The sequence below is a fragment of the Manis pentadactyla genome, chromosome 17 (genome assembly GCF_030020395.1).
Source record: "Manis pentadactyla isolate mManPen7 chromosome 17, mManPen7.hap1, whole genome shotgun sequence".
In the NCBI taxonomy this organism is placed as follows: domain Eukaryota; kingdom Metazoa; phylum Chordata; class Mammalia; order Pholidota; family Manidae; genus Manis; species Manis pentadactyla.
The window spans coordinates 39,335,221-39,350,880 of NC_080035.1; the positions used below are offsets into that span (position 1 = coordinate 39,335,221).

Sequence of the window (15,660 nt, forward strand, 5' to 3'; positions counted from 1 at the left end):
ATGCCATGCAGTGCCTGACAAATACAAGTCACTATCATACCTGTGATCATGTCGTTCCCTTGAAAATTACCTGGAATCATTTTTTCTTCTCACCTTGATAATGCATATCCATTCTTAAAGCTCAAATATCTCTTCCTCTGTGAAAGCATTCTGATTTCTTCAGGCAATGTTAATGCCTCCTTCTTCTGCATTTCCCTAGAATTCAGCACTCAGACTCAACTATAACACTTCACCCTGGCTTGTAATTCTCTCTCACTTGTCATTCTCTTCCACTAGACCATGAACTCTTCAGGAGCCTGTATATCTACCAAGTGCAATACTTAGCTGACATGTTTGTTGACAGTCTTAATGTGTTCCCTCCTCCTAGATATAATTTGTATTTGAATAAAATTAGACTGAAATTTTAGGCAAGGAAGTAGGAGCTAGGTAGGTGGAAGGGGAGATCTTTCTCCAAAATCCCCCAGCACTCACTTTCACTCTGTGCATAAAGCCATTTCCATTCTAGAATCTTTGTCTGCAAATTATACTGGTCTTCCCTTAGAAGCATGAGGGAATTTTTGTGACAGGAAAAGATAACGCTTACAAAACCTTTTCATTGTAAACGTTGATTATTTATGAACTCTTATAGGAAAGGGACTCTGGATGCTGGCACAGGAGAAAAGCCATCCCCCCCACCAATATATAATAAATGAATGTTGGAGTAAATCTCTTCATTAACCACATACAGAAAGGAATTTACGCTCCAAAGTAATCACTTGTCTCTTCAGCCACAAAAGCCCTAAAGACCCCACGTCCTGAATGTTCTCTCTAAAGGGACAGACCTTTGCTGACTGCCGCAGCACAAGGATGACCCCAGCAGGTAGATTCCGCAAAGCGAGCAGCGCTGGGTAAGCATGCAACACTGCCCAGAAGCCAGCGGGTGGCCTTGGCTGGCGAAGGCGCGTCCTTCCAGCAACTGAGGCAGGAGCCCATTAAAGGTGTTAATTTTACATGATGCGGCACGGCAAGTTTATAAATAAATAACAAATGAACATTCCCCATGGCGCCTCTCCTCTGAATTTCTGTGTACCTGCTACAGGCCTGGCAACAGCAGGGGCTGCTCAGATGCCAGATCTGGAATTGCTCTTCAAAAAGTGAGGGGGAGGTATTTCTGTCACCAGGACTTGATAACTTTTGATGCCTAAACACTGGATTGAGCCACTTTAGAAAAATAGCTGGCTAATCCGTCCTCTGTGGTTGGATATGCTCGATTTAAGATAATCATCATGAGCTGCAAGAACAAAACACAGATGTTAGAGTTTCAGAAAAATGTACTGTGGGGGACCATTAGTAAAAAATACTGTTTAAAATATATAACATATGTAACTATTAAATACATAAAAATCCCATGTACCAAGAGGCAAAACATGATGAAAGTTGTTGAATATTTTAAGTACCTATATTGCTACATAAAATGGTTCTGTGCAGTAGAATTTTCTATTGCAGAAGATTTATGAAATTTTGTCAAAGTGGTAGATCATGCTGAAGTCAGGGGAAATACTAGCACACTTTAGGTTGCTTTCTATTTTTAATTAAGTTTGAAACTGCATCTTTGCACTTGTGAGTGTGCATATAAATATATGTAAGTGCAGTGTGATTAACAATAATGCTGATCTACGCAGACGTTCAAATTCACTCACAAAATGACCCCCTCCCACTGCAGAGAAAATTACTTAATTGAGGCTGGGTCTGTGTAATCATAATGAAACTGCATGTAGAAAGGCAAAATTCAACCAGCATAGTTCACTCTCGCTCATTTTAACAGTTTGGGTGGCAGGAATTAAACAAGTCCCATAGGGTCCTGAGCCGGATTTCCTAACTGGAGACCAGCCATGACAACAACATGTTATGGTACTGGTCCTGCTCATCCATGTCAATACATATGTACACTGACTGAGCTTGGGGAGTTGGTGGAAGTTCATCTAAGGCTGGGGAGAAGATTCAAGGGCCCCTTGAGACTCAACTGGGGTCCAAGTTACTAAGCAAGTACTAACAACAATGGAGTCAAGGGCAAGTAACTAGGTCAAGGGCACAGCACTGAAAGTCTAAGATGAAGAAAGGCAGAGAAAAAGGAGAAACAAAAAGAATGCAAGCAATGGACTCTCTCCAGGCACAATGCCTGTCCTTGCTCACCTCAAGCTCCCATCCACCTTCATCCCACCTCCCTTCTTCTTGATCCAACTCTCCTCCAGACTTCCATTGCACACAATTGCTTTGTGTGGTTGTGCCACAATTTTTTCAGTCAGGTAGGTTGTGGGGAACGTGAAAGAAGTAAGAGCAAATCAAGAAACTTAGGATGGGAGTATAGGAGATAGAAAAGGGAAAGGAACTGATGATAGAGAATCCAGGGTCTAAGGAGAGATTTTTGAGGTTTGAGATGGGGAAGATAAGGCTTATTGCTCCCATCAGAGAGAATTATAGTTTGGGTGGTCACCGTTATGGAGGCTTAGCTATTCTCATTCCCAGCTGAAGGCACCACCCACATGTCTCCCACAAACTGAGTGGGGTGCCAGAGACCCTGTGAGCCCCGTGACAGGAAACCAACACTTCAGTGAAGTAACTTTGTTATTTAGACACCATTGCCTAATCAAGTATTCCAAATGGAAGATTCCTTTTAACTGATAAATTGTGCGTACAGAGAAGGGTCAGATTATGGACTTCCATAGAACAGAATAAAATATAGCAAATAAAAGTCATGTTTTCAAGAAAAGTTTAATGACACAGGGCAAATGCTCATGATATATGTAGCCAAAGAAACAGGATATAAGATTGTATATAGACACTGACATCATTTCAGTAAAGGACACACACATACAATGTGAATATCAAAGTGAAGAAAAAAGATTTTTAAAACTACCACAAAGTGTCAGTGGGATCATCTCAATGGGACTTGCCAGTGATTTGTATTTTCTTCTCTAGGCTTTTCTATTTTACAAATAATTTTAAAAGGAGCACTTGTTATTTTTAAAGCAGCCCAGAGCTACTTTAAAACAAATACACAATTTTACATTTTTAACTAATTCTTGGCTAATATTCTCAGTCATGTTTTACTTGTTTTCTCTCAGGTAAATCAGTCTGAAGTCAGGCTTCTCTCCCCACGCCCCATTTCTACAGCTTCCATTCCTTCACAGTCGTCTTCCTGCCTCAAGACGCAGAGCCCGCTAGGAGGTGCTGCTTCTCCCGTTCCTTGCTCCCAACATTCCTGTGCTGCCTCATGTGTGTGGCAAAGACAAAAGGAAAGAGGAGGAAAAAATTATAACAGTTGCTTTCAGATTAAGTTTAACCACTATATATCTCCTTAGCCATGAGAAAGTTTCACACAAGAAAGAAGTTTGGAAGATTTTTAAGTAATAATTCACAGACTTGGTTCGGACAGCTTTGGGTTCCTATGAGAGAGAGAGTGCTACAAACTGAAGCATATTTCAAAGTGTCCTTATATGTCTTCACACAGTATAAAATAAAGTGAACAGAGGCTTTTAAGTAGAAATACATGGAGGGATTTCATCACATGGAAAATCTGTGCTGTATTGGTATTCTCTGTCTGCTTTTTGGTGACAATTAATTATAACAATAATAGTATTTATTGTTTAGGTTACAGATGATGTGGAAAAATTTGTGTCCTGATAAAACTGGGGTACCCTTAACGGTGTTTCTGCTTTTTGTCATATTTGTAACACAACACAGGAAGAATGGACAGATTATTGACTGTAGTTTCACCAACAGAAATACTGAGTTTATCCGTGCAGTTATGACTAAAAGTCACTGTTGGAAGGAAAAGATGGAAAAGAAGGTGGGATAAAATTGCGTTTTTTCTCTCTTCTACAACTACAACAGCAAATGGGTCTTGCTGCCATCCATGTTGCTTATGAGGGGGCAGTTTTCAGGCACGCACGAACAAAGCCAGGACTTCTTGTCTCTTTTGCAAAGGGCCACCGGGATACTTGTGTGTTTGGACTGCTGAAATACCTTGTACCTGGTAGAACCTGGACGTGAGCTGGGCATTCTGACTCCAGAGCTTCACACTTAAGCCCTGCACTGTAAGGATGAGCTAACTCCCAATAATCTGTGACACACCTCCTACCGGTATTCACATGTAACAGCCTCAGCCACAAGAGCCCACTTTCTAATAGTGAAATTTCTGGCACCAGTGGAAGTGTTGATCTCATACTGGGTAAAGTTGGAAATAGATTCTTGGCTTTTCTATGCCTTCGACTTTTACCTTTGGTGGGAATCGGGTTTGAGTGAGAAGTGGCAGAGAAAAATAAAACTTAACTGGAAGTCAGGATCTGGCTTTAAGTCTGGATAACTCATTGCTCTTGCACAATTGAGCTTCAGATTTCTCATTAACCAAATGACAGTAAGAACAAATGATCTTTTGTTTGATAAGTCTACAACTAGACCCCATCTCCCCTGCCCTCCCCTGTCTCCATAGCAAGTGGTAAGCACAAGTGTGTGTAGGTGTATGCACACATAAGTGTGAATGCATATGTGTGTGTGTAGGCAGGTGCATTATCCATGATTCATATATGTGGAACTGTGTCCAGGTTTCTTGAAAAGGTAAAAGTGTCTCTTTTTTCTTCTGCAACTGCTAAAGTTACAGGTAGAGATTCACCTAAAATCTGCTTTTGTCGATTTTATATTTTCCTTTAACTTCTAATAGCTAGGACTTTAAATTGTATGTGACAGCACTAATTTGGGCAACAAAGGAGAGGGCAAAGGTTTTCTAAATCATCTCATGTCATAGAAGATGCATAACCTGGACCTTCTGGAGCTTCAGATATAAACACCAATTGCTGGTCTAACTCAGTCCTGTGAAAACTGGCTTGAGAAAAAACTGGGGTAATTATTACAGAATCATAGAAATCGGAACACATCCTTTCTTTTTCTAAGCCTTGGAAAGTACAGAATTAAGCTGATTTAGAGAAACAAGGCCACAAAAACATATTATGAGCACATAGTTTGTGCTGAATAAATATTTAAGTTATTTGATAACAGTGGATCTTTTGGCCTGACTAGTCCTGATATTGCTTGAGATCTCTGCTATGTCCATGCAGCTGTTAGAATGTATGAGCTACCATGAATTAAACAGCACACTTCAAAAAGGCAGGGTTGGCCTATGGCCAGGAGTCAAACTATACACAGAAAATGCAAGATAAAACCTTTGAAAGTCAGCTCTCTCAAAGAGAACATGTTTTTTAACCAACATATTATACCTCCACTTCAACCACATTTTCTTAACATCATGATAGCTAATATGTTTGATCATACTTTGGCTGTAAATTGCTGATATGTGTCTATTTAAGGCCACTTGACTTCATAGTCCATTCAAAATGCAGTTCAAAGGCACTCACCTAATCCATTTCTTCTAAACAATGAGCCTAGTTTGACTGCAGGAACAGAAATATTGGCAAATCTTCCAGGGAGGCTTTGAACACTCCCAGGGAAAGGGCACTTCCTGGGAATGGTTAAGTACTTTGAAAACCCTAAGGAGCTTTGTAGCTAGGGATGACCTAATAACCTCTTACCAGCTTTTTTGCAAACAAAATCTTTCAAGCTTCATCTAAAAGACTGGTGAGCAACAATTTGAAGAATGAGGTATTCCTTTGTGTCAGATTACAGAGCTCAGCAGTTCTAACCTTTTTGTTCTGTTATATTTCTGATCTAAATAAGGAATTATTTATTACCAGAAAACGGTGGTATTCAGATCACAAGCCTCCTCAGAACCCTGGCTTTGATCCTCAGCCATATGTAGAGATTTAGGGAAGAGGAGTCTACCTATTTGGAGAAAATGCTAAGACCCACTCTTAGACCTGCTTCTCCAGGCAGAAGGCACTCAGGGCTCTGGCCACTGAAAATGAACTTGGCCTATAACTCTCAGATTTCAAATGGCCATGGTAATGCACATTTCCCAAGTACCTGGAAGTTTCATTTTCCCATGTGAATGGAAGTTCTTCTCCACACAGAGAAATAAATGGACTTATTAAAAGTTTAATAATTCAATGTGAATTTTTGACAAAATTACCAAGGGATTGGTTTATATTCCTCCATTAATGTTTCCTGGTAATAGCCTAGGGAATATTCACAATACAACAAAAGGCAGACTCCTGGGAATGTATGAGTTACACAATGTTTTGCTCTTCCCCATGTGCCATGCAGAAACTGAGCCCTAAAGGTGTTTAAAATCTTAAATAAGGTAGCTGGGAAAATTGTCATTTAAAAGCAACATTTAATACTCTTTGAATACTGTTTCAGGGGCAGGCTATTCTCTGAGTTCTGGGAAAATTATCCAAACAGTCCTTTCAGTTCTCAATTTAAAGCAAAGACACTCTTCTGAAATGGAGACGTTTGAGACTAGTAGCTACAAGGAGCAAAAGTGCTCTGGGTGGTAATATAAAGTTGTCTCTAGTGTAGACAGCGTTAGATCTCTGCAAGTTATGCTCCCTTCAGAGAAATGTTCTTTTTCTTAGTGTGGATTGAGCTGCTCTGAGCCTGTTCTGGGAATCTGAGAGGGACAGAGGTAAGAGGGGAGGGTGGGGCTGGGAGAGGCTCCAGGCGGCCAGGAAACCTGTCTCTGTGGGCCCAAGGCTGAAAGAGGAACTGTCTGCAGTAGAAATGGAAACATAGGGAAATGAGGAAATGTTTTGAATATCTGTATTGGGAAGTGGGGACCCAAAATCATGACAATTTCAGTATTAGTGGAAACATGACCTCATTAAAATGTGCCTATACTTTATTTTCACAGGTTAATGAAACTTAAACATACATGTTACACAGTAAAAGAATAAAGGATCTTTTCACCAAATTATTCTTTGGCCTGTTTTAGTAGAGGAGCAAGTATTGTAGTTTTGCCTTAACATGTAGTAGGTTACATTTAGTCTGATATTTTATTTGATTACATTTAGCACATTTTTGAGTTGTAAAATATCTTCTAAAAATTGCTATAGTTAAGGTTCTCATTACCTAAAGATTACTACTCTATAATTTGTGACTTAGCTATAAAAAAGGATATACTCTTATTTGTAGTTACTCAAGCAGTTCGGTAAGTATTTGTCAATTCCCTGCTGCACCAGGAAAAATACCAGGTTGGGTCCTGCCCTTTAGGAGCCCACATTTTCTTTGGCAGGTAGAAATGTGTATAGATAATGGCAGATCAAGATAATTGCGTGTGTTCCGGAAGAGGAGGGCAGCATTCCATGGCCCTGGTGTCACTGAGAGCGTGGGGTGGGGAGTGCGGAGTGAGGAGCAGTCAGAGAAGATGTCCCAGAGGTGAGAATGGTGGAGTAGACTTCTCCCAGTTCCAACTAGGACCAGGAGCAGGAGTCATGATTGATGCTAAAGGTCCTAACTGTGCAAGGCACATGTGCAAATTATAAATGACTCGGCTCTATGGGGGCACACTCTCTGAGGCAGGAGCCCATGGATGAGGAAGTAAGGGGCTGAGCAGAGGCCAGCATGTCTGAGGACTTGGAAATAAAGATAAAGTCCTGCACTGCCAAGGAGATGCCACACACCCCAAAGCTGAATCCTTGATATCAGTTTGCTTCTGGTATGAAAAATATCTAACACTTTCTGTTACTCATTTCCTAAATCCACAGTAGTTTAAATCAACAAGTCAGTTGTTATATGTAGGAACCCTGGGATAGCCATGAAGACACAACGTCTTGCTAAGAACGGGAGTTAGAAGAATGATAAAAAGCAGACATAAAATAAACATTCTCTAGTTTGGATCACTTAGTTTAGTCTGCTCCATGGATTGACACTTCTTCTGTAAAGGCCAGAGAGTAAATGTTTTAGGCTTTGCAGATTGTACAGTATCCATCACAACTACTCAACGCTACCACTGTAGCATGAAAGCAAGCATGCACTGTACACAACCAAACGGGCAAGCCCACATTCCAACGAGGCTTTCTTTGAAGAGCAGACAGAGGGCCACATTTGGCCTCTAGCTATAGGTTACCAAGCCCTGGCCTAATGACCCCTGTTGGCAGTGCTGTGTTAAAACACAATACCACAATTATGTTTATAATGGTAGCCTTAGTTCAGCAAGAAACATTCTGCTTATGTGTGTTCTTCACTTAAGAAGTCAGGAAAATTTGTAAAGTGTATTAGGAAGAGTCTATCTAGAATTAGGAAGAATTTTGTTACTGGAGGGTAAACACTAAGCTATACAGGAGAAAATAGTCTAGAAAGAAAAGCGTATTCCCAATATGTTTGCACAGCTGAAGTTTCTACTTCTGTAGATTTCTGTGCCGGCATATATATACATATATAGTAATTATACATGTGGTCTAGACCTGTGCTCTCCAATACTGTAGCCATAGCCACATGTGGCTATTGAGAACTTGAAATGTGGTTAATATGACTGAAGAACTGAATTTTCAGTTGTCTTTATTTTGAGTTAAATTTAAATTTAAAAGCAGAAACTCATTTCAGTGATCAGAAAAATTTAAAATATATTTGATGCAATTTGGGTAAACTTTTTCAAAATAATTTTTGGAAATCTAAATACAGATCAAGTACTTAGGAAAATTTAGCATCAAACTACGCATGTATTGCATCACATGAAAAGTGTACTACATTATGTTTCTCTTGGAGAAAATAACCAATATGTTTCTATTGTCTAGAATATGGCAGTGAGGGAACTCAACATTTTTCCACCTGTATTTGAAGGGCTGAGAAAGCTGAGACCACAGAGAGTTTGTGGCACAGTGAGTTAATGGGAGAGAGGAGATTAAATTCCCAGACCTGCTACTCCGGCTCTCTGGCTCATCCCATTGAACTGTGAGCCTTAATAACTCTTAATGGAATCAGATTCCCCCTGAGATATCTTTAAATCCACATTATTTGGCTAATGTGAATCCTGATGTTTGTGAAGAGACCAGTGGCTGAAGTGATCAATTGTCCTCCCCAGGAGGTAGGGCCCTCCTTGGGCTGAAGGGGTGGCCCAGTACCAGCAGTTCAAGCAAACACACACATCCTGGTGACCCTTGAGAAAGAGCCAGTAAGATGCAGATTCATTCCTTCTTTGTCTGACAATCCTCTCACATAAGCTAAATGTATGGCAGTAGAGAAGACAGACCCAGCTATCCTGACCCCCAGTTTTCTTTTTCTCTGCCACTCCTCACTTACATATAATTCACATCAAAGGTGAAAATCAAAGGCAAAGAAAAGCAAGAATCTATTTCTAACTTTCTCCAGTTTTAGATCTCAGCAAGAATATTTTGGATAAATTTACAAGGTAAAATTGTACTTATCCTTCTTCCCGGCCCAAAACCAAAAGAAAGATAATCAACATTAACAGGATGCACGACCTGAGCACGGGCCCATCAGAACGCACGCCGGCAGAGCCGGGAGAGGGGTCTGCACATCCACCTCACGGAGGGCGCTCTGTCCCTTACCTCCTGCCAGTCAGTGCGGGACTCCCTGTGCTCATGCGCCTTTATTCTCATTTGCCTGTGGGAGATAAAGGGATGGAGGTTATATTTTATTTGGTGGTTGTTCCTCACATGTTATATTCCTTCTATATTTGTAACTTGACAAGTAACTTTTTTTAAGAAACAACAGTGTTCTTTCTAACCTAAGTATCTGTCATTAGTTGGCTGGATAAACAAGGACTGAGTCATGATAACCTCGTTCCATGGATGCTACTGACATGCACACTAAGACTAAATGAACTACCTTTACCAACATGGGTCAGTTTCACAAAGAAAATGTTGAAGTATGATTCCATTTATATGAAGTTCAGAAGCAGCCAAAACTAATCTATGATGCTAATAGTCAGAGTAGTGGTTACCTTTGAGGAGGAAGAACAGAAAAGGGGTTTTGAGGTGGCCCAAGGGGAAATTCTGGAGATGGCCATATTCCATGTCTTGCCCTGGGTGGTCATTACATGGAGGAGTGCACTTTATGATGGTTTATTGAACCCTTAGGGCTTGTGCATTATTCTGTATGTGTGTTACATTCCAATAATAAAAAAAAAAACAGAAACTTGCTTTCTAATAAATAGGAAATAAAAATAAAATAAATTACATTAGAATTCAGTGATGAAGGCTAATGTTTCCCATGTGTGAAATAGGTGCTGAGTACCTTGATGTGATTTGAGGAACCCCATCAGTATTTCCAGTGGTGCCAGAAATTTCAACATTAGGAACTCAGCCTTTGTGGCTGAGGCAGGATCCTGGTATATGCAAATGCTGGTAGGAAGTGTGTCACAGATTACTGGGGTGAGCTCATCCTTCCAGTGCAGGGCTTAAGTGTGAGAGCTCTGGAGCCAGAATCCCAGCTCACATACTGTTTCTGGTGTTTACTAGCTGCTCCAGTGACTCCTGCAATATAACAAACTCCCCCAAAACGTCACAACTTAGAAGCACAACCATTTTATCTTCCCCCAGATTCTGTGGGCCTGGGAGGTTTGGACGTACTCCTCTCAGAGATTCTTTTGCTTCATGTGGCACTAAGATCCCTCAGTGATTCTCAGCTGGTGATGAGCTGATCAGAAGAGTTTGAGATGGTTTCATTCAGAAGTTTGGTACTGGAAACAAAGTGACTCAAAGGCTCGGACTGTCAACCAGAGCACCTACGCGTGACCCGTGTGATCTCCCTGGGTAGCCTGGCTTCTTCACAACACGGCAGCCTCAGGGCTCCAAGCACAGTATTCCAGGGATCAAGGCAAAAGCTACATTGCCTTTATGGCCCAGATGCAGAGGCCAAGCATGTCACATCAGCCATACTCTGTGAGATGAAGCCGTCATAAGTCACCTAGTTTCAAAGGAAAGAGACATAGACCCAGTTCCTTAACAGGAGAAGCCACAAGGACATGCCAGAGGAGAGATACTGTTGTGGCCATCTGTGGAAATTACCATCTACCGCACTTGCTGTGTGATCTTAGGCAAATCTTTTAAACTCACCAAGACTCAGTCACTTCATTTGTAAAATGATAGTAACAGTAATAGCCACTTTATGGAATTATTTTGAGGACAGATGAGATAATACACATTAGGTGCTTAGCACAGTGCCACGGTGATGGTAAGAGATCAGGAAACATTAATTTGACCCCATATTAAGGTAGCAGAAACTGAGAAGGGTAGAAGAAGACAGAGAGATGTCTCTAGAAAAAGAGCCAGAGGTCAGGCCTGGGTGAGAGGGTAGAGAAGGAAGGAACAAGTCAGTCACACAATAGGGGGTGTTTTCCAAGAAGGCAATGTGGCTCAGAAAACAATGTTGAGCAAGAACAAAAAACAAACTTTTTCAGCTTCCTAATTTTTCCTAGGATTGGCCTTGGTATTTTGTCAAGCACAATGGGAAATGACTTGTTTGTAAAAGTCACTTTCATTAGAAACATCAGATTGTCTTCAATCTCAAGGCTGCCAAGTGAAAATAAAAGAGGGACCCTGCTTTTGACACATCCTGACTCTGATAGCAAAGACTAATCTCTCTTAAGTCTCTAAACAAATGAACACCAACCTTTCTGGGCCATGGCTGTGCCCTGGGATTTGCCATGGAAATGGAAGGATGTAACAAACTTTAAGTGAAATAAATGGATCTCCTCCAAACAACTCCCAGAAGAGCCAGGTGAAGGGGATCTGTATTACCGGATGTTTTATTAATACTTAATGGAAAGAGCCAAAAAACCTTTTGCAACTTGGCAGTTGTGAAATAAACCTTTTTAGCAAACGATGAAAACAGGAGGCTATGTAAATTAACACTTTGCATGGAACTAATGTAATATTTTCCGTCAACTGGCTTAGTAAGCATGATGCTTCAGTTGACAACTAGTTAAATGATGTTTTATGCCATGTTCTTAATTGTGAAAAACTAGAAATATATGAAAGACAAAGTTGATAATAAATGTTATTGCAGGCTCTCTACACAGAGTTAATGCTACCCTTTCAGGTTGTCAATCAAGAACATTTATTGAGCACCTACTGGATACTAAATTTGAGCTGTGTGGAAGCCACAGTTTCTACAGTCTTGCTGTGGAATATACAAATTTGAGAAAAGCGAAGTCATGCTAATTGTGATTCTACACTGGAGGGGTTGATTGTAATTTTGGACTTTAAGCTTCCAATCAAACAGGTAAAAAAAACTATAAATATTTCCCATGGGTACAGGTCTTGCTGTGAACAGTGAGATACACAAAGTTGAATAAAATCCTATTACCATTGTCATGAGTGTCATAATCTAGTGGAGAAGGCAGAGGCACCCATCAATAACTCTTTTATGAAGCTCATAAAAATAAAATACCATAATAGAAATAAAAACATCATTCTTTGGGGATGTTTGGAACAGAGTGATTCGTTCCAACAGGGTTGTAGTGAACAGACAAGGTTTATTAAAGAACTTGGAATTTGAAAGGGAGCCTCAAAGAGCAGATAGTGCTTTATTTAAAGCACTATCTAGGATCTAAGAATATCCAAATGGAATGAGCAAATTAATGAGGCTCTAGAAGCAGGAGCACACCAGGAATGTTCCAAGAAGAGGGAGCTGAATGCACGAGGAGATCCTTATGGTCAGGAACTGCTTTTATTTTCAACACCTTGTTGGCACATGGTAGAAGCACAAGAAATGTTAAGTAAAATGAATAAAGCATTGGGATATATAGAGAGAAGTAAAAGGGCAGATAGAGGCAAAACAAAGGGAAAAAAAAGAAATATTTGAATGTCCAGTCCAAAAGTTCAGACCTTAGGTCAAATGTAATGACTTGACGGCTGGATGCAATAGGACAACTCAACCATATGGTACAAATTGAATGAGAATAAGAGAGAAAGTGGCAGAGAATGAACTTCTCTTGTTTATTTCCCACCACCTGGGTTTATTCTCATGATGGGCATTCAGATGACTGCTTGCCTAACTCATTAAAACATAAGAATGGTGTGAGCAGAATGAGAGGTAAGTTACCATGATTTTACTTCCAACTCTGTAGCTAAACTTTCTCCACTATATTTTCAAACTTCTTAGGATTTGATCTAAATCATCTTTAAAATGAGATCATTGTGATAATGTTTTAAGCCTTGAAGACACAGGGGGGAAGAAAAACCCTAGAAGATCAAATCATTTGATTAGACAAGAAATGAAAATTTTGATGTAAGTAAGAGAAGGCTAAAAAAATGCAAGTAAGAGACAGTAGAAAAAATACGACAGCAAAAACGACAAAAGGGATAGTACATTTATTATATAATAAGATCATTCAGTTTGGTAAGAAAAATACTAAGAGATCAATAAATAAAAGGTCAAAAGATTGAGATAACTAAAAGATGACTCACACAAAGAGCTATAAATCAAAATGGGAAGCATTCAACCTAGACAGTAAGAAAAAAAAATGCATGTTAACACAGTGAGATGCCATTTTCTAGGTTAATGAAAACTATGCTTTAATGATAACAGCCAATTCTGCCAGGTTTGCAGTAAAATTATTCTATTTCTACATTGTTATAGCAGAATTATTCATTGGTGCAACTTGTAGACATCTACTTGACAAAATGTACTGAGATCTGTAAAAACTGTGAATTCCACTCATGGGACTTGACCTAAAGGAAATTCCAAAAGCAGGAAAACTTAACAGGTTTGAAGAAATTAATTTCAGTACAATTAAATAACATCAGAAATCTGCAAAGTAAAGTTAACAGCAGTCACTGAATGACTGCACACTGTGCTCTGGGTGACTGACAGGAAGCAAGACACAGATGCTGCTACCGTGAGCTCACCCAAGACAGAGCTACTAGGCAGTTCACAAATGAGAAGTAAAAGGATTCAATACACAAAAAATGGGAGGCTATGAACCTGCCACGAGTCACATGCTCCTCTCGCTTCTTGAGGGCAAGGTTCTCATCATAAGAAGCCCCTCAGAATTACTTGCAGCATTTTAAAAATACATATGTCTCTAAGCTCCATTATCAGGTGATTCTGACTCAGAATCTACTGATTTCATTGGTTTGGGGTTCCATTTATCACACTAAAAAGGTGTAAAGAAAATACATTTGGATACAGATTACTAATCGGATTGTTATGCTTCTCAAATGCTCTGTAAATAATAATGCAGAATTATGAAGAATTAAATGTTTATAAATTTGGCTTCCATACATAGGGAGCTGAAACTGAATTAATGCTTTGCTTGTGTGAATGTTGAACCTTCAAGTTACTGAGAAAGTGTTATCATAAATACAAGTGATAAATTTTGTACTGGCCACAGCAGAAATAAATGACTTAACATCTAAATTGATTTTTATGGTTATTATTTGCTTTGACCACTTTTAAAAGCTTAATGTCTATTATTAAAGTTATTCATAAAAATATATAATTAATCTGGATATCAGTAACATCCCTTTCTCTCTCTCTCTCGCTATGCCTGTTACAGATTGTCCCCAAATGGAAATTCCATTTTGTCTATATTGTGTAAGAGTACTTACTCTCTTAACCGTTCTGTTTTTCCATGCTATAATTCTCAAGTTGTTTCCGACGTGTGCAATATTAGCAAATCCTAATTGGTTGTATAATAGAAGCAGACAGCCTATATAGTATTAAAGCACTTCTACACCACCTATTTTCTGTATGCAAATCAGACAGAAACAAATGTTTGGCCCCAGCTGGGCAAAATGTCCCATTTAGAATTCTTTTCCTCTTCTTTGTTCTTTGATGTTCTGCAAATGAGCTTTAGAACTCCACTCTTCACACAATTCAATTTTACAGACCCATTATCTGAGATATAATGTGGAGGTTAAATATATCAGGGCAGCCATTATGTGAAAATAATTAACAGTAATGAATAATGCACTAATTCCACTGATGAGAGATGGTTATATGTGTAATGAAGTGTTGGGGCAGCCCTGACAAATGAAATTAAAATATTTAAACACTGTTTTATGATATTACTTTGCTCATATAATTTCCTTTACCTACAATGAACCACTTGGATTATCGTCATTATCTTGACAGCTCTGAAGGATGAAATAGTGCGGGTTAATGTGACAGCGATTAGTCAGAGGGAAAATCCATCACCCAGGCAGAACAGGCTGAGGCGGAAAGAGCCTCTACACTGTCCTGTTCCCAACACGAGAAGAATGAAACTATCAACATCACTTCAATATTAAATGGATAGAATTATCTTGTCATTCAGTTACAGCCTCTGAAGAACTACCTATTTGTACCTGCAAAGGAAAGGTCAGCCTTTCTTAATCACCCATAAAAATATGTTGATGGATTCTTTCTATCAATAATAGTGACAGGAACAGAGACAGACAGAAGCATGGCAATTTAAAAGCAAGAAGTTTCTCCCTCAAGTCCTTACAGTTTTTTTCCTCATGATTTCTACTTAAATTAAAATTGAACTTCAGAGTCCAATCTGTTGAGAAGAACACCATTGCCTGCTTACGCTCCTCTCTCTGAAATTATTACATCAGACTCCTATTTCAAAAGCAGAGTCTACCTCTGCTGAACTTTATTCCAGAATGTTCTTTGAAATAAGTATCCTAACCCTGTGTGTAATGCCTTTCAAGATGCAGCGCCTGAATTTTTAAAAACTGGTAACATCAGTCTATCTGCTCTTCATTAAAGTAAATGGCAAAGTTCACTTTAAAATATGTGATGGGAGAGGAAGTCATTGGTTACATGAGTGAGAACTATTAC

General features: G+C 39.4%; 1 long non-coding RNA gene across 1 annotated transcript in view; it reads right to left on the reverse strand.

Annotated features, from left to right (window-relative positions):
- Window positions 1–2,756: 2,756 nt before the first annotated feature.
- The window catches only part of LOC118916741 (uncharacterized), a 58,285-nt gene continuing 45,381 nt past the window's right edge, over window positions 2,757–15,660 (reverse strand). The window contains exons 3-4 of the long non-coding RNA XR_005026514.2: window positions 9,438–9,492; window positions 2,757–3,246 (exon numbers count right to left, since the gene is read on the reverse strand). This is a non-coding gene — a long non-coding RNA (uncharacterized LOC118916741). The remainder of the gene's footprint in view (window positions 3,247–9,437; window positions 9,493–15,660) is intronic.